Raw genomic sequence first — 17,057 nt, forward strand, 5'->3', positions numbered from 1 at the left:
GCACAACTTGATGAAAGTAAGGTCACAGAAGCTTCATAGACACATCCAAACTCCCTGAGGGACCAAAATTACTGGGCTGAAGGCCGGGGTCCATAGTCTCAAGGGACATCTAGCTCAGTTGGCATAACATAGTTTATAAAGAAAATATTCTACATCCTATGTTGGTCATCAGTGTCTGTGGTCTTAAAAGCTTGTGAGTAGCTATCTGAGATACTCCACTAGTCTCACTCTATCTGCAGCAAGGAAGAATGAAGAAAACCAAAGACACAAGGAAAAGATTAGTCCAAAGGACTAATGGACCACAACTACCACAGCCTCCTCCAGACTGATTCCAGCACAACAAGATGGTGCCTGGCTACCAACACCAACTGCTCTGACAGAGATCACAATAGAGGGTCCCAGACAGAACTGGAGAAAAATGTAGAACAAAATTCTAACTTACAAAAAAAAAAGACCAGACTTACTGGTCTGACAGAGACCGGAGAAACCCCGAGAGTATGGCCTCTGGATACCCTTTTAACTCAGTACTGAAATCACACCTGAGGTTCACACTTCAACCAAAAATTAGAGAGGCCCATAAAACAAATTGAGACTAAATGGGCACACCAGCCCAGGGGCAAGGACGATAAGGCAGGAGAGTACCAGAAAGCTGGTAATGGGGAACCCGAGGTCGAGAAGGGGAGAAGGTTGACACATCATGGGGATGGCAACCAATGTCACAAAACAATGTCTCTATTGTTTATGAGAAACTAATTTGCTGTGCAGACCTTCATCAAAAGCACAATAAAATAAAATAGTGGGGGTGGGGGAGGGAAAGAACTTGAAAGAAGATGACTTTCTGCACTTGGGAGCAGGGAAATGGTCTAGAGGTGACACAGGCTGCATTGTGCTGAGTCTTCTGGCCGGTGGTGCTTAGGAGGATAGGTTGCCTCCATGCTAGAGGGTACAAGGAAAGCAGTTTCTTTGTGGGGTAGTGGGGCCCCACTAAAGAAGGAAATGGAGGAAATTTTTCTTTTCAAACAACTATTCGTTTTCTTCATCTGTTAATTTTTTTCTATAGTATTTCACATAACACCAGTCTGTGCAGAATTGAGGATACAGAAGAGTTTGTTTTCAAAGCAACGGGATTTCCAGAGAACAGAAATAAAAAAAATTTAGGAGAAAGACAACCAAAGGTGTCAAATTAGATCTTTGGAATACGTGACAATGCACAGAAACTAGGAAGTTTGTGTGAGGAGAATTCCGATGATATTAAACTAAATCACTATTCTTCACACTGGAAATTGCAAGCTCCAGGAGAATATGGACAAATTCCAAAGGAGATATATAATCTAGATGTTGTTTGTGGCCTCTCCTGGTGCCTTTCAGGAAACAGTTCCTCCTTATCTCTTTAGGTCACCTCTAGAAGTTAAGGGGCTGCACAGCTCCCTCTCCTCCAGTTCAAGACCTGGGGGTGAAGGAAAGCCCAGGTCTAACAGGCTCCTCAAAGACTTTTGGCTTCTTCTCTTCTCTCTGAACAGGAAGTTCAGAGATTTTAATCTCTGGGGCATTGAGGAAGAGAAACATTCTTCTTCCTACTTTTCTAAATGTAACACTTCAGTGGTTTGAATTCCTGCCTGACTCTCTCAGGGTAGAAAGCAGCCACCCTCTGGCGCCCATACCACACAGCTACAGCCTAAAACTATCCCTTGTCTAAGTTGGCTTGCAGCAAGGCTGTGATTACTATGTTCCCATCAGAACTCATCTACCTGGGAAACATGTTTCACTATGATAAACTCCAGCCACGGTGGTGATTAAATGGCTTGTTTTTTGGAGAGTGCCAAAAGGACTCTGCTGACCCCCAATTTTTCCTGTGTAGCCTATCACTGTGCCTAAATTTCCCCCCACTAGTCATCCCTTTTTAGGGCTAAGGTAGTGTAGGTCACTATTAAAAGGCAGAAGATGCATAAGCAAATCATCACCAATTACTGTAGCCTTAGAACTGAGTAGGTTTGTCAGATTCAATCTAGAAACAACCAGGAGTCTGAGGGGATGGAATCCAAGAAAAGCCAACTTTGCCAAAGAATGGAATGAAAGGAGATCAGGAAGATTTAGAGCCTGGGGTTCTTCCAGGGAAGACAGATGGGGCAATACCCCATAGGAGGGGCTCTGGGAAGTTGGGGAAGCATGAGCATCCGGACCCTTAATGAGGTTTCTGCTGGGCAAGGGGGTTGCAGAATGCTAGAAGAGATGGAGCTAGACCCTCAACTGAGAAAAGTGTGAGTAACCTTTTGCCTGGGACCAGACACTTCATTGACTCAAAGTATGGGAGTCCTGGGGGTAATAACAGTGAATGCTTGAGAACTGAGAACTTGGTGCTGAGAATTCTTTAGTTGTTTAGGAAAGGAAGTAAGACAGCAAGAGGAATCATGATAGGCACCATAGATGAAGACACAAAATATGCACTCTTTTTAAAGGTTTCAGCTGGAGATGGCTGAGACAGAGTAGAAATTGGGAAATAAAAGTAAGAGAGACAGACAATATAATGGTAATAGCTAGGAGAATTTTGAAAGACATTAATCTGATAGAAACAGAGAAAGAGAAAGGAAACTTATCATCACCAAGGATCTAAAGAGCTTGGATAAAATCACTGCAGCTCAGAGACTTCTCGGTTACATACATAAAATGGAAGTCTTAGAAACAATGCAGATGGATGGAAGACAAGAATTAACATAGTGTCATTTGACTGAATGAAAAGCACTGCAGGGTATTTTGTAGTGTATCAGCCCAGCAAGAGAATAGACAGTGACCTATCTGATGTTTTCTATTTATGACTTATCTAGTTCTATAATAAAAGGTCTCTTCATGGAAAAATAACATTGTGGCTGGTGGTGCATCCATCTCAGAAACATCTTGCTAGTTTCATGTAACTTCTTCCTGGTGGGTTTCGCCTATATAGACACATAAAGAATTAGAGGTATAGGAATAAGCTGCTTCGATTTGTTGTATTTAATGGTGATTTAACTGGTTCGACCACCTGTTAACTTACTGCATGTATTTCTCTAGTTTATGTCCTTCCCCCCCGCCCAGTAGCACTAATAAAAAAATTCAGATTCATTTAAAAATGAATTCTATTTCTCTTAATTTGGAGCCATGAAAAATAATTACATCTACTGTACTACATATGCCATATTCTCATACTTACCTTTTATGGAACACCCCTTTTTCAGGAAAGCTTAAGACCTAGAGGGCAAAAGCAGGTAAAGAGCTAAATTAAACAGGCAAAGCTTTTAAAACAAAAAAACTCCAGAAAGGTTTAGACTAGAAAATAATTCACACACACACACACACATACACACAGTACTTATGTTCCCCCCCCACACACATACACATACACACACACACAGGGCACTTATGCCCCCCACATACACATACACACACACACACAGGGCACTTATGCCCCCCCACACACATATACACTCACACACACACACAGGGCACTTATGGCCGCCCACACACATACACATACACAGGGCACTTATGCCCCCCCCCACACATACACATACACACACAGGGCACTTATGCCCCCCCACACACACATACACATACACACACACACAGGGCACTTATGCCCCCCCACACACATACACATACACACACAGAGCACTTATGCCCACACACACACATACACACACACACCCAGGGCACTTATGCCCCCCCACACACATACACATACACACACAGGGCACTTATGCCCTCACACGGACACATGCACACACACACACACACACACACACACACACACACACACGGTACTTATGCCCAGTGGACTTTTAATGGAATAAGCAATTTAATGTAGTCAGAAATAGCTTAAATTTAGAATCACAGAGAATCCAGAGATCAGAGCCAGAAAAAAATTTAAAGTTGGAAAGTTAGAAAAAACTTAGGAGGTGATTTGGCCCAGCTGTGGGGCTTTCTGAAGCTACCCAAACCAAAACCAAACCCACTGTCGAGTCGATTCCGACTCATAGCGACCCCATAGGACAGAGTAGAACTGCCCCGTAGAGTTTCCAAGGAACGCCTGGCAGATTCGAACTGCCGACTCCTTGGTTAGCAGCTGTAGCACTTAACCACTACGCCACCAGGGTTTCCTCTCTGAAGCTGAGGTATTATTATTATTTATACTTGGCAAATGACTAAAGCCACCCAGCTAGATAACGGCCAAAGGAAGATTAAATTCTATGTTCCCATCTCTGTCACATGTTATCTAGAGTGAACAAAAAAGTTTTTTTTTTTTAAGTTTTTTAAATAATATTTTAGAAAAGCAGAGCCAAAACCCCAATATATTAAATGAGAGTTCAAAAGAGAGATTCAGGAAAAAAATACTTATTCTCATTAAGAGAATAACAGAAATTTATGGCTATGTGACCTGGCTTAGGAGAGCTTGAAGAACATTTGTTTTCTTCAATTAATATGCAGGGAGAAGACGAAAGAATTAAAACAAACAAACAAAAAGTCTCTTGTTGCTTTGTCTTCACCTTTCATGTTTTTCTTTTATAGTACTTCACCTAACCATAAACACCTGCACAGAACTCTGGTGGAGTTCTTCACTAATAGTTCAAACATTTTGGGATTTCTTTTTTCTATTACAATCAGATTACCACTGAAAATTCCCCTAGGTCTTTTGAGAGAAAGTATACCTTCCTCTTTCCGTAAGGCACATAGTTAATGTTCTACCAGTCATTATGTCTTTTAAAATATTACTGATGTTCAACAGGTAGAATGAGTTATTACCAAAATGCAAAATCTCTTTCCTATATAATCTAGTGGAAAAATTTACCTTATTCTTTGTTTAAAATAAATGTTAATATATTAACCAGAAGGGGATAGGATGGTTTTTCCTGTTTGTTTTAGAATATATTTCATATTTACCTTTTTTGGGGTGTTGGGTATGGGATATGAAATTTGCTTTGGCGTGAACTTTCTTAAGAATTACTGTGGACGGGACAAGATAAGATAACGTACAACACTTTTATCTTCACAACTAAAAAGATTGGAACTGACTAGGATTTATAAGATTAAACAGACATGAAATGATCTTATGGAAAAATAGAGTCAAACAGAGTTATAGGGCATAAAGCTACTATGAAGGCCATTTAACTACCTCTTTGCCCTGTGCCAAATTATGAGGCTTCTTGATTTCAACTCAAAAAAACAATGCTACTCTGAGAAAATTTTCTTGAATTTCCAGTTGAAAATGAAGCACCTAAACAATTTATCACTGTCACGGATTGAATTGTGTCCCCCCAAAATATGTGTCAACTTGGTTAGGCCCTGATTCCCAGTATTTGTGTGGTTGTCCTCCATTTTGTGATATTCCTATGTTTTATAAATCATAATCGCTGCCTGTGGTTAAAGAGTATTAGAGTGGAATGTAACAACCTTGCTCAGATCACATCCCTGATCCAATGTAAAGGGAGCTTCCCTGGGACGTGGCCTGTACCACCTTTTATCTTACAAGAGATAGAAGGAAAGGGAAGCAAGCAGAGAGTTGGGGATCTCGTACCACCAAGAAAGCAGTGCCGGGAGCAGAGCACGTCCTTTGGACCAGGTTCCTGTGAGGAGAAGCTCCTAGTCCCAGCGAAGATTGATGACAAGGACCTTCCTCCATAGCTGACACAGATAGAAAGACTTCCCCTGATGCTGACACCCTGAATTTGGACTTGTAGCCTACTAGACTGTGAGTGACTAAACTTCTGTTTTCTGAAGCCATCCACTTGTGATATTTCTGTTGTTAACAGCAGTATATAACTAAGACACTCACCAATGGAAAATTTAGTACAGTGATAGGGTATCCCCTTGAATAAGTTATATTTGAGGCCTATTCAAGATGTCTTTTTAAAAAATGTGTGCTTTTTAAAATTTTAATTTTATTTTTTGTTGTTGAGAGTACATACAGTAGAACATTCACCAATTCAACCATTTCCACATGTATAATTCAGTGACGCTGATTACATTCTTCAAGTTGTGCAACCATTCTCACCATCCTTATCCGAATTGTTCCTCCCCCGTTAACACAAACTTACTGCCCCCTAAGTTTATCAGTTTCATCAATTCGATCTCATACAGATAGTTCTTAAAAGAGCACAATGCTTGAGGCAAACATTCTGTGCCAATTAAAGCTAAACTATTGTTTGGTTTAAAGAAGACTTCAGGGGATATTTTGATTTAAGGTTTAAAGACTATCTCAGGCAACAGTTTGGGGGGGGGGGGGCGGGGAGTTCATTTCAATGGCTCCAAAAAGTCTGGATTCTGTGAGATCAAGATGTCTTTGAAACAAATGATAAACTAGGTAAATATTTTATTCTTTTCAAATGACTTTAATTACTTTTAGATTGAATTGATTGTCTTTCTTTAAATGATAGAACATGAACAAACACTTGAATCTGACCCTTGACAAAATATCAGACATCAAGTTAATGTGATATCTTGCATTATTACATTATTTACATTTAAATTTACAAAATAATTTTTTTAATTTTTATGGGTCACTTTATTTCAAGGAATATTGTATCTTGAAAATATCCCTGTGAAAGTCATTGTACAAATAGGGAAACTAAGGCACAGAGAAGTTAGGTGATTTGTTAGAAATGAAACTAGATTATAATATTCTTTTCTTCCTAACACACAGATGTCTTTTTTAATAAGCAGTTTTTAAACTGGGGACAGGGGGAACATTAAGCTAATCTAACAATCTAATACAAACTTGCATAAATATACATTCTGGGTCTTTTAGATGACTGTTTTGTAAATGAACACTCTCCTAAGATTTCAGTGCCCAAAATTACATTCGTGTTTTGTGTTCCTTTATGGCAAAAGAAGGCCAAAGAATTTTAAGGACTGCTGTAGAAATAAAGGCTGGTGATATTTGAATTAGAGGCAACTGCGTGGGGAACTGAGTCAGCAGGTCAGAGTTATGCCAGATTCACAACAGCCTGCACTATAGGCATTTGTACCATATTCATTTTAAAAGCTAAGCAGCTCATAATTAACAGCAATTACATCAGCAAACAAAAAATGAACAAGGATTCTCATTGTGATTCCAGCAACACCAGGATTAGAAATACATTTAATGCAGACTTTGTAACATACAAAGTGAACTTTAAAATGAACTAAATGGGGTTATATAATTATTAAGAGACAATGAATTAAAATTGGCATCTGAAGAGTGAAAATTGCCAGGGTGATATGCATGACATTATTCTGAATCAGGTAATAAAATATCGAAGTTTAAAAAGACAATTTTATATAATCTACTGCTGGGAGTAAGCATTTTCTGCATTAGTCATAAACTCTAAATACAATATAGGTTGTATAGAGAAATGGGCCAAAGGGAGAGTTTCTTCTGTTATTAACTTTAACATTGTTGATTTATTTTCAGCAAACTGCATCATATGTTACATTTGATTAATATTTGTAAATTGGTATATTGAACAACCACCACTCGTCTTTCAGTTTGTAGTACTGTGGTGGTTTGCATGTTGCTGTGATGCGGGAAGCTATGCCACTGGTATTTGAGATACCAGCAAGATCACCCATGGTGGACAGGTTTCAGTAGAGCTTCCACAATAACAAACACTAGGAAGAAGGAGCTGGTGATCTACTTCTGAAAAAATTTCCCAATGAAAACCTTATGAATAGCAGCAGAACGTTGTCTGATATAGTGCCAGAAGATGAGCCCATCGGGTCAGAAGGCACTCAAAATATGACCGGGGAAGAGCCGTCTCCTCACAGCAGAGTCCACATTAATGACGTAGATGGAGTAAAGCTTTTGGGACCTTCATTTGCTGATGTGCCCTGACTCAAAATGCGAAGAAACAGCTGCAAACACCTATTAATAATTGGAATGTGGAATGTGCAAAGTAAGTATGTTGGAAGTTGTCAAAAATTAATTGGAACACTTGAAGATAGATATCCTAGGCATTAGTAAGCTGAAATAGACTGATATTGTTATGAATATCATTAAGAATAGGATAATCATGTGGTCTACTATGCTGGGAATGACAAATTGAAGAGGAATGGCATCACTTCACTGTCAACAATAATATTTCAAGATCTATCCTGAAGTACAACACTGTTAGTGATAAGATAATATCCATATGCCTACAAAGAAGACCAGTTAATATGACTATTATTCAAATTTATGCACCAACCGCTAATACCAAAGATGAAGAAATTGAAGATTTTTACCAAACTAAAATAAATCAAACATGCAATCAAGACACGTTGATAATTTCTAGTGACTGGAATGTAAAAGTTGGAAACAAAGAAGGAGGATCAGTAGTTGAAAAATACGGCCTTGGTTATAGAAATGATGCCAGGGGTCACAATAGCATTTTACAAGACCATTGACATATTCATTGGAAATGTCTTTTTTTCAACAACATGCACAGTGATTATATGTGTGAACATCATCAGATGGAACACACACGAATGAAATCAACTACATCTGTGGAAAGAGACGGTGGAGAAGCTCAGTGTCATCAGTCAGAACAAGGACAAGGACTGGCCGTGGAACAGAGCATCAGTTGCTCATATTCAAGTTCATGTTGAAGCTGAAATAAGTCCATGAGAGCAAAAGTACAACCTTGAGTACACACCACCTGAATTTAAAGACCATCTCAAGAATAGATTTGGTGCATTGAACAGAAATGACCCTGTAGATCAGAGAAGTTGTGGAATGCCACCATACATAAAGAAAGCAAAAAGGTCATTGCGAAGAAAGAAAAGTCCAAAATAGATGTCAGAAGAGACTCTGAAACTTGCTCTTAAATGTACAGTAGTTAAATCAAATAGACGAAATAATGAAGTAAAAGAGCTGAACAGAAGATTTCAAAGGTTGGCTCAGGAAGATAAAGTATTATAATGAAATGTTCAAAGACCTGGAGGTAGAAAACCAAAAGGAAAGAACATACTCTTCATTTCTCAAGCTGAGAGAAGTGGAAAAAATTCAAGCTTCAAGTTGCAATATTGAAGAGTTCTATAGGTAAAATATTGAACAATGCAGGAAGCATCAAACGAAGATGGAAATAACTGTACCACATAGAATTGGTCGAGGTTCAACCATTTCAGGAGGTAGCATATGATCAAGAACCAACGGTACTGAAGGAAGAAGTCCAAATGGTACTGAAGGAAGAAGTCCAAATGGTATTGAAGGAAGAAGTCCATGTTGCAGTGAAGGAAGGCTTTGGTGAAAAACAAGGCTCCAGGAATTGACAGAATATCAGTTGAGATGTTTCAACAAATGGATGTGTCTTAGGTTGGATTCTCTAGAGAAGCAAAACCAGTAAAGCATATAAATACACATAGAGAGAAATTTATAACAAGGAAATGGCTCATAAGATTGCAGAGGCTTGAGTGTCCCAAGACTGTGGGTCGGGATAGAGGCTTTGCCTAATTCACATAGCCACAAACCAAGGGTTGGCAAATTCAAGATTGGCAGGTCAGAGAGTGGGGCTTTTGTTCACAGGCTGCAAAGATCCACAAATCCCAACATCAGCAGACAAGACTACAAGAAAGCTGCTAGCTCAAGCCCCAAGAACCGGAGGTCAGACAAACAGAAGCCAGCTGCAGGGTTGAGAGCAAGCAAAAGCCCTTGCTGGAATGTCCACTTATATTCGATGCAGGCCACACACCCAAGAAAACTCCCTTTCAACTGACTGGCTACTCCCAGGATATCCCATCATGGAGGTAAACACATTATATCAAATCTCATCACAGAAGTTATCACAACATCATACGACTGCCAAACTACTGAAACTCATGGCCCAGCCAAGTTGACAATCTTAACCACCACAGGATGCAGCACTGGAATCACTCACTCATCTTTCCTCACCTATGTCAAGAAATTTGGAAGACAGCTACCTGACCAACCAACTGGAAGACATCGTGTTTTTGCCCCTTCCAAAGAAAGGTGATTCAACAGAAAGAGGAAATTATCAAACGATATCATTAATATCACAAGGAAGTAAAATTTTGCTGCAGATAATTCAAAAATAATTGCAACAGTACATCCACAAGGAACTGTCAGAAAAAACTCAAGCTGGATTCAGATAAGGGGGTGGAATGAGGGATATCATTGCTGATGTCAGATGGCTGAAAGCAGAGCATACCAGAAAGATGTTTGCCTGTGTTTTATTGACTATGCAAAGGCATTCAACTGTGTGGATCATAACAAATTATGGATAACATTGCAAAGGCTGAGAATTCCAGAACACTTTATCGTGCTCATGTGGAACCTGTACATAAAGAAGTAGTCATTCCAACACAAGGGAATACTGTGTGGTTTAAAATGAGGAAATGTGTGCATTAGGGTTGTATCCTTTCACCATATTTATTCAATCTGTATGCTGAGCAAATAATCCTAGAAGACAGACTATATGAAGAAGAGTGGAGTGTCAGGATTGGAGGAAGACTCATTAACAATCTGTGACATGTAGGTGACACAACCTTGCTTGCTGTAAAGAGGACTTGAAGCAATTACTGATGAATATCAAAGACTACGCCTTGAGTATAGATTATACCTCAAAATAAAGAAAATAAAAATCCTCACAACTGGACCAATGATCAACATCATGATAAATGGAAAAAATATTGAAGTTGACAAGGATTTCATTTTACTTGGATCCACAATCAACACCCATGAAAGCAGCAGTCAAGAAATCAAACGCTGTATTGCGCGCTGGGCAAATTTGCTGCAAAAGACCTCTTTAAAGCGTTAAAAAGCAAAGATGTCACTTCGAAGACTAAGGTGTGCATGACCCAAGCTATGGTATTTTCAGTCGCCTCATATGCATTCAAAAGATGGACGACGAATAAGGAAGACAAGAGAAGAATTGATGCATTTGAATTGTGATGTTGGCAAAAAATTTGAAATATACCATGGGCTGCCAGAAAAACAAACAAATCTGTCTTGGAAGAAGCAGAGCCAGAACGCTCCCTAGAAGCAAGGATGGTAAGTCTCTTCTCAAGTACTTTGGGCATGTTATCAGGAGGGACCAGGCCCTGTAGAAGGACATCATTCTTGGTAAAATGGAGGGTCACTGAAAAAACAGAGGACTCTCAATGAGATGGATTGACACCGTGGCTGCAACAATGGGCTCAAACTTAGCAACAATTGTGAGGATGATGCTCGGCCAGGCAGTGTTTCATTCTGTTGACATAGGGTAGCTACAAATTGGAGCTGACTTGACGGCATCTAACAACAACAACATATTGAACAAATGGAACTCTTGAGAAGTGAATCAACTTAATATCTATTTCCATGGCTTCTTAAAATATATTTGGTAGGGGTGATCTTTTCATGCTCCCAGATTAAATATCAAACCAGGCTAACCCCATACCTTGTCACAGTCCATCAAAGATTAATAAAAGTCCTTTAATTACTATGTTTCAGACCCTGTCTCAAAACAGTTCTCAATATATCAGCTAGGGATGGTAGATGTGAAACCCTGCACAGAGAAGGAGTAGAGGGCAGGTTCTTTACTCTTTTCCTTCCTCTTTCCTCCTTGCTTCTAGAAATGCATGAGAAAAGAGGTGGAAGAGGAGTTCAGGAAAGTTCTTGCTTGGCTGATTGCTTACTATCATCATGAATTGTCTTTGGGATTGTGGAGCCTGGCCAAAAAAAACAAAAAAAAAATTTTTTTTTTTTAATCTTCAAGAATTTTGAGAAATCCTCATTAAAATTCTTGATCAGGAATTACATGTAGCCATTTCAAACTTTTTCAAATATCTCGAAGACCACCTCTAAGGGAAAAGTGCACAAATAGGTGATAACAAATGTTAAAGAAAATGCATGGCTTTTTCTCTCATGGACAGAAACTCCTTTCTCACCATAAACTGGATTCGGGTGATTCAGTTTTTTTTCTGAATCTCAAGTACACAATCATTCTTTAACTTTCTTTCACTGTTAAAATTTCATTTGAATTTCAAATCCAATTAAACATTCTTATATCAAATATTTCAGATTTATAATGGTGCTGGAAACCCTGGTGTTGTAGTGGTTAAGTGCTACAGCTGCTAATCGATGGGTTGGTAGTTTGAATCCGCCAGGAGCTCCTTGGAAACTATGGGGCAGTTCTACTCTGTCCTATAGGGTCGCTATGAGTCGGAATCAACTCAAACGGAACAGGTTTGGTTTGGTTTCAGTTATAATGGTGCTACTCTATAACACTTCCTTAGGATTCAGTTATCTTATTGACTGAATATCACTAGAGAAAATTTTAGCCTCATCTTCCAGAAAGTTTTTCAAAATTTCATACATCATTGCTTTTTTAAATCAAGTTCATTCAAGTCCTCAAAAATATCAGTTAAATCATTTTTTTAAACCAAGAACTATTGTACACAGCTACAAAGTGAGCATCATTCCTAGATTAATTTTTATTTGTTAGCTCATAAAGTCTTGATAAAGCTCCTCTGCTACCTAGGCAGCTAGAGAACTTCAGCATGAAACCGCAGAGAGGTATTCTGTTCCCATTCTTCACCTAAAGTTGAAATCAGATGGGACTGTCATAATCAAGATTTATTAGATTCTCCATTTTGATAACATAATTTTATTTGGAATTTGATCTACAGGCAAACTTTTACAGAGGAGAAATTCTGTGTCTCAAACACCGAATTATTTAAACCACAGGGTTTTAGAATTCACTCTTGATGTCAAACCTTCTTGTCACTGTAGCTACATCATGAGTACACAAATTTAATATCCCCATAAAAACCTAAATTCTAACATCCAGTTATATATTGTTAATATGAATTTCATAGATTTCATAGTTTTGTATCTATTTAATTTGTAAATGTGTTTAAATTTATAGTTGCATAAAAAATATTAAAAAATTGCTGTCGATTCTGACCATAGCGACTCTACAGGACAGAGGAGAACTGCTCCATAGGATTTTCAAGGCTGTAATCTTTACAGAAGCAGACTGCCACATTTTTCTTTCACCCAGGGAGCGGCTGGTGGGTTCAAACCACTGACCTTTTGGTTAGCAGCAGAGCACTTTATTTACTGCATCACCAGGGTGCTATACATCAAAATGATTTTTTTTTTTTAACAGCTCATTTGCTTATTTTGGCATTATGGAGAGTCAGTTCACTTTGCTTATTAAGTTATAAATTTAATGTCTTTTGCCAGGGGTGAGATAGGATTCTCTCATTTGTCCTGGCTCTTTGTTATTATCTTGTTTTATTAGGGTCCTTCAGCTGCTTTCTCTCTCTTCACCACCAAGCCTCCAAGGGTCACCCCTTTCATTGAAGGTTCCTCTCTGTCAAGTAGAAATAGCACCTTTCCAAGAGTGCTAATTCTTTTCCCACACACTTTAACCCCAGTTTTCTGATCCACTAGGTCTCACAGCAACTCTCCGGAATTCCCGAGAATTCCCCTTGAGGGAAGTACTCTCTCCCTTTTGGTGTGTCCTCCTATGTGTTAGCGGTGCTCAGCCCCACTGCACTTGCTTCTAGTCCCCTAGATTCCTGAGAGTCTTAGCTCTTCTGTGGGCTCCAGAACAAACTCTATTGGTCTATGTTTAATTTACCACTGAGGTGTAAACTGAATTATAGTGTTGACGAACAATATTGAATATACCATGGACTGCCAGAAGAACAAACAAATCTGTCTTGGGAGAAGTACAGCCAGAATGCTGCTTACTTTGGACATGCTTTGGGCCTGCTATCAGGAGGGCTCAGTCCCTGGAGAAGGACATCATGCTTGGTAAAGTAGAGGGTCAGTGAAAAAGAGAAAGACCCTCAACAAGATGGATTGACACAGTGGCCGCAACAATGGGCTCAAGCATAGCAAAGATTGTGAGGATGGCACAGGACCAGGCAGTGTTTCCTTCTGTTGTACATAGGGTGCTATCAGTTAGAGTCGACTCACCGGCACCTAACAATAACATACAAATTGAAGAAGTCTTTAATATGCTGTAAGCATAAGGATCATGGGTGATTTTATTTGCTTTTCTTGTCGATCTGCGTCCATTTTTGAAAGCTGTGTAAGAGAGATTAAATTTTATGTGATTGCCATTATCCTATGGGAAACCAACAGCCTCAATTATTTTTTGAGAAGAAAAATAACCATAATCTAGAAAAATGCTGTCTTAAATCATTTTCCACACCCTTTTATATCAATATTTTTCTTTGATAATCTTCAGAGAAAATAGTAATTTCAACATGAATGAATCAAAACAGTTTAATAAGTTGCTTTAAGATGCCATTTCTCTCACCCTCTGTTCTAAATATAGCTTTTTGTTTGGATCTAATCTAGAAAATATTGAAAATTACCTGGTGTTAACTGGTTGTCATACAGTGTTTAAAGAATATGAGGATCATTTGTTTGGAAAGAATCTTAGAATTCATGGAGCTTTGTTAATTACTGATTGCCCTTGCAAAAGAAAAAAGATGGAGACAATCTAGAGGTAGCCTAGAGGATGAAAATGCTATTACAAACTAAAAAACTTTATGAGTTCATATGTTTAAATTATTTCAGAGTGAATGTTTACTTCCAATGTAATTCCAGGCTCAATACTTTTTTCTTGGAAAGTGCAATTTTAAAGCTATTAAAATAACTTAGCATTACATTTTTCAAATCCAATTCTATACTCAGTGTACACCAAAAATCCATTGACATCAAAGGAATTTAATTTTGAAGTTACACAGGATATTTTTTAAAAACCTATTGTTCATTTGAAAGAAAATATTGAGTCTAACTGAAATTGCAAGAATCTTCAAACTACATTTAGGTTTTTAAGATAATGTGTCTTTTATCTTAATAATTTTAATATTTAAGATTTATTTTCTTCAGATATTATAGAGAATGCCTATCCTATTTATTCTCTAGTGCCCTTTGCAATTGTTTAAAACATTAAAAAAAATTCATAGCAATATCACTATAATCAAATGTTCTATTTATGATGCCCTGTCCTCCAAGAAAATTACCATTTTTGTGTCATAGAAGGAGCTGCCTGATACATTCAAATAATCACCCAAAGGTGCAAATCATCAGAAACTATTAACTCATGTGTAAGATGCAGAAGGAATAGAAAGTCAGATCAGATGTAACATGTGACCTACCTCAGGAGTTTATGGTTTAATAGGAGATAATCAAGGACTTAAATAGCTATAGCATATGGATATAAATCTTATCCTACACCACTACTAATAAAGAGACAAATAATATATTAAGGGAGCACAAAAGAGATACACGTCATTCCTGAATAGGGAAGTAAGGAAAGGATTCAAGAAAGGTAAGCAGCGTAGAATAAGGATTAATAAGGAATCTGACTGATGTTTTAATTTCTGCTGCAACACTTACCAGCTGAATAATAATGATGATTAATCATTTACTAAACATTTACTATTTGGTTTTTATACTAAATGCTATACATGTATTATCATCTTTAGTCCTATTATTAAGCCTATAAGGTTGCAGAAAACTGAGGGTTATAGAAGTTAGGGTGAGCCACACTGTCAACTACTAGAGAAGGTTGAGAAAAGGTCATTTGGTGATTTGTAGGCCTCTTTATTTTTAAATTTATTTATTTTGTTGTTGTTGAGACTATACATAGCAGAACATACATCCATTCAACAGTTTCTACATGTACGATTCAGTGACATCGATAACATTTTTTCAGTTGTGCAATCATTCTCACTCTCCTTTTCCAAGTTGTTGCTCCACCCTTAACATAAACTCACCACATCCTAAGGTTTCTATCTAATCTTTTGAGGTGCTGTTGTCAATTTGATCCCATGTAAACAGTTCTTAAAAGAGCATAATGCTCAAGGCAGATATTTTTTACTAGTTATACTAAAATATTATTTGATTTTAAGAAGACTTCAGGGGATATTTTTGGTTTAAGTTTTCAAAATTACCTCAGGGCAATAGTTTCAGGCATTTATCCAGCCTCCATGGTTCCAGAAAATGTGGATTCCATGAGAATTTGAATTCTAATTCTACATTTTCCCTCTTTTGATCAAAGATTCTTCTATAGAATCTTTGATCATAATTTTCAGTAATGCTAGCCAGGCACCATCCAGTTCTTCCTGTCCCATGGCAAAGGAGGCAGTTGTTCATGGAGGCAATTAACCACACATTCCATATCTTCCTCCTATTCCTAACTCTCCTTCTTCCTCTGTTGCTCCAGGTGAATAGAGACCAATTGTTGTGCCTTGAATGGCCACTTGCAAGCTTTGAAGACCCTAGGCACTACACAACAAACTAGGTAGACCTCATCTTTACCAGGACAATTTCTGATGGGCTGAAAGTCATACTGAAGAAAATGTAGGGTATTTTGAAGAATAGAAACATTATTATTGGTAACTGTAAGTTATGAGCTAATACTTTTTATAGCAATAAGATAAAAATTAAGTATGATGAACTGACATAAATTAATAATAACAGCCCAAGTGCCACAAATTAATTGGAACTTCAATTGCAATTTCAGTGGCTATAAACAATTTATATAACAATTATAATAGCTATTGATATTGTTTATTATAAAACTACTTTGGGATAATATAGTTCAATAATAAAATAGAATGAAATTTCAACTGATGCAGAATCTCTAAGTCAGTGTGTCAAGTATGGAACTTGGACAAAATGCCTGTTTCAAGGCTGTAACCCAGAGTTGCAGGATCAGAATATCTGGGGCAGGGTCTGGATATCTGCATTTTAGAGGCACTCTCCAGATTTCTTCCTATGATTTTAAGAACCCCTACTCTATGAAGTAGAATAGGGGTTCACATAAAATTACTGAAAGACAAATCTAGTGAATGAATGATCTCAAAGAACTGTTACTCTGAGGGCATTCTTTAATTAAGAAACTGTCATTAGATGCAGAGGACCACCACCTCCAGAAGCCCCAAGAAAACCAAAATGTTGACCTCAGGCCTATACCTTGGAAGGGTATAGGATTATTACTATTTAACTTATATGAAATACTCTAATAATTATGATAGTAGTAGAACATTGTAATAACTATGATAGTAGTAGAATATTCTAATAATTATGATAGTAGTAGAATATT

Source organism: Elephas maximus, chromosome 4 (genome assembly GCF_024166365.1).
Source record: "Elephas maximus indicus isolate mEleMax1 chromosome 4, mEleMax1 primary haplotype, whole genome shotgun sequence".
NCBI classification, from domain to species: domain Eukaryota; kingdom Metazoa; phylum Chordata; class Mammalia; order Proboscidea; family Elephantidae; genus Elephas; species Elephas maximus.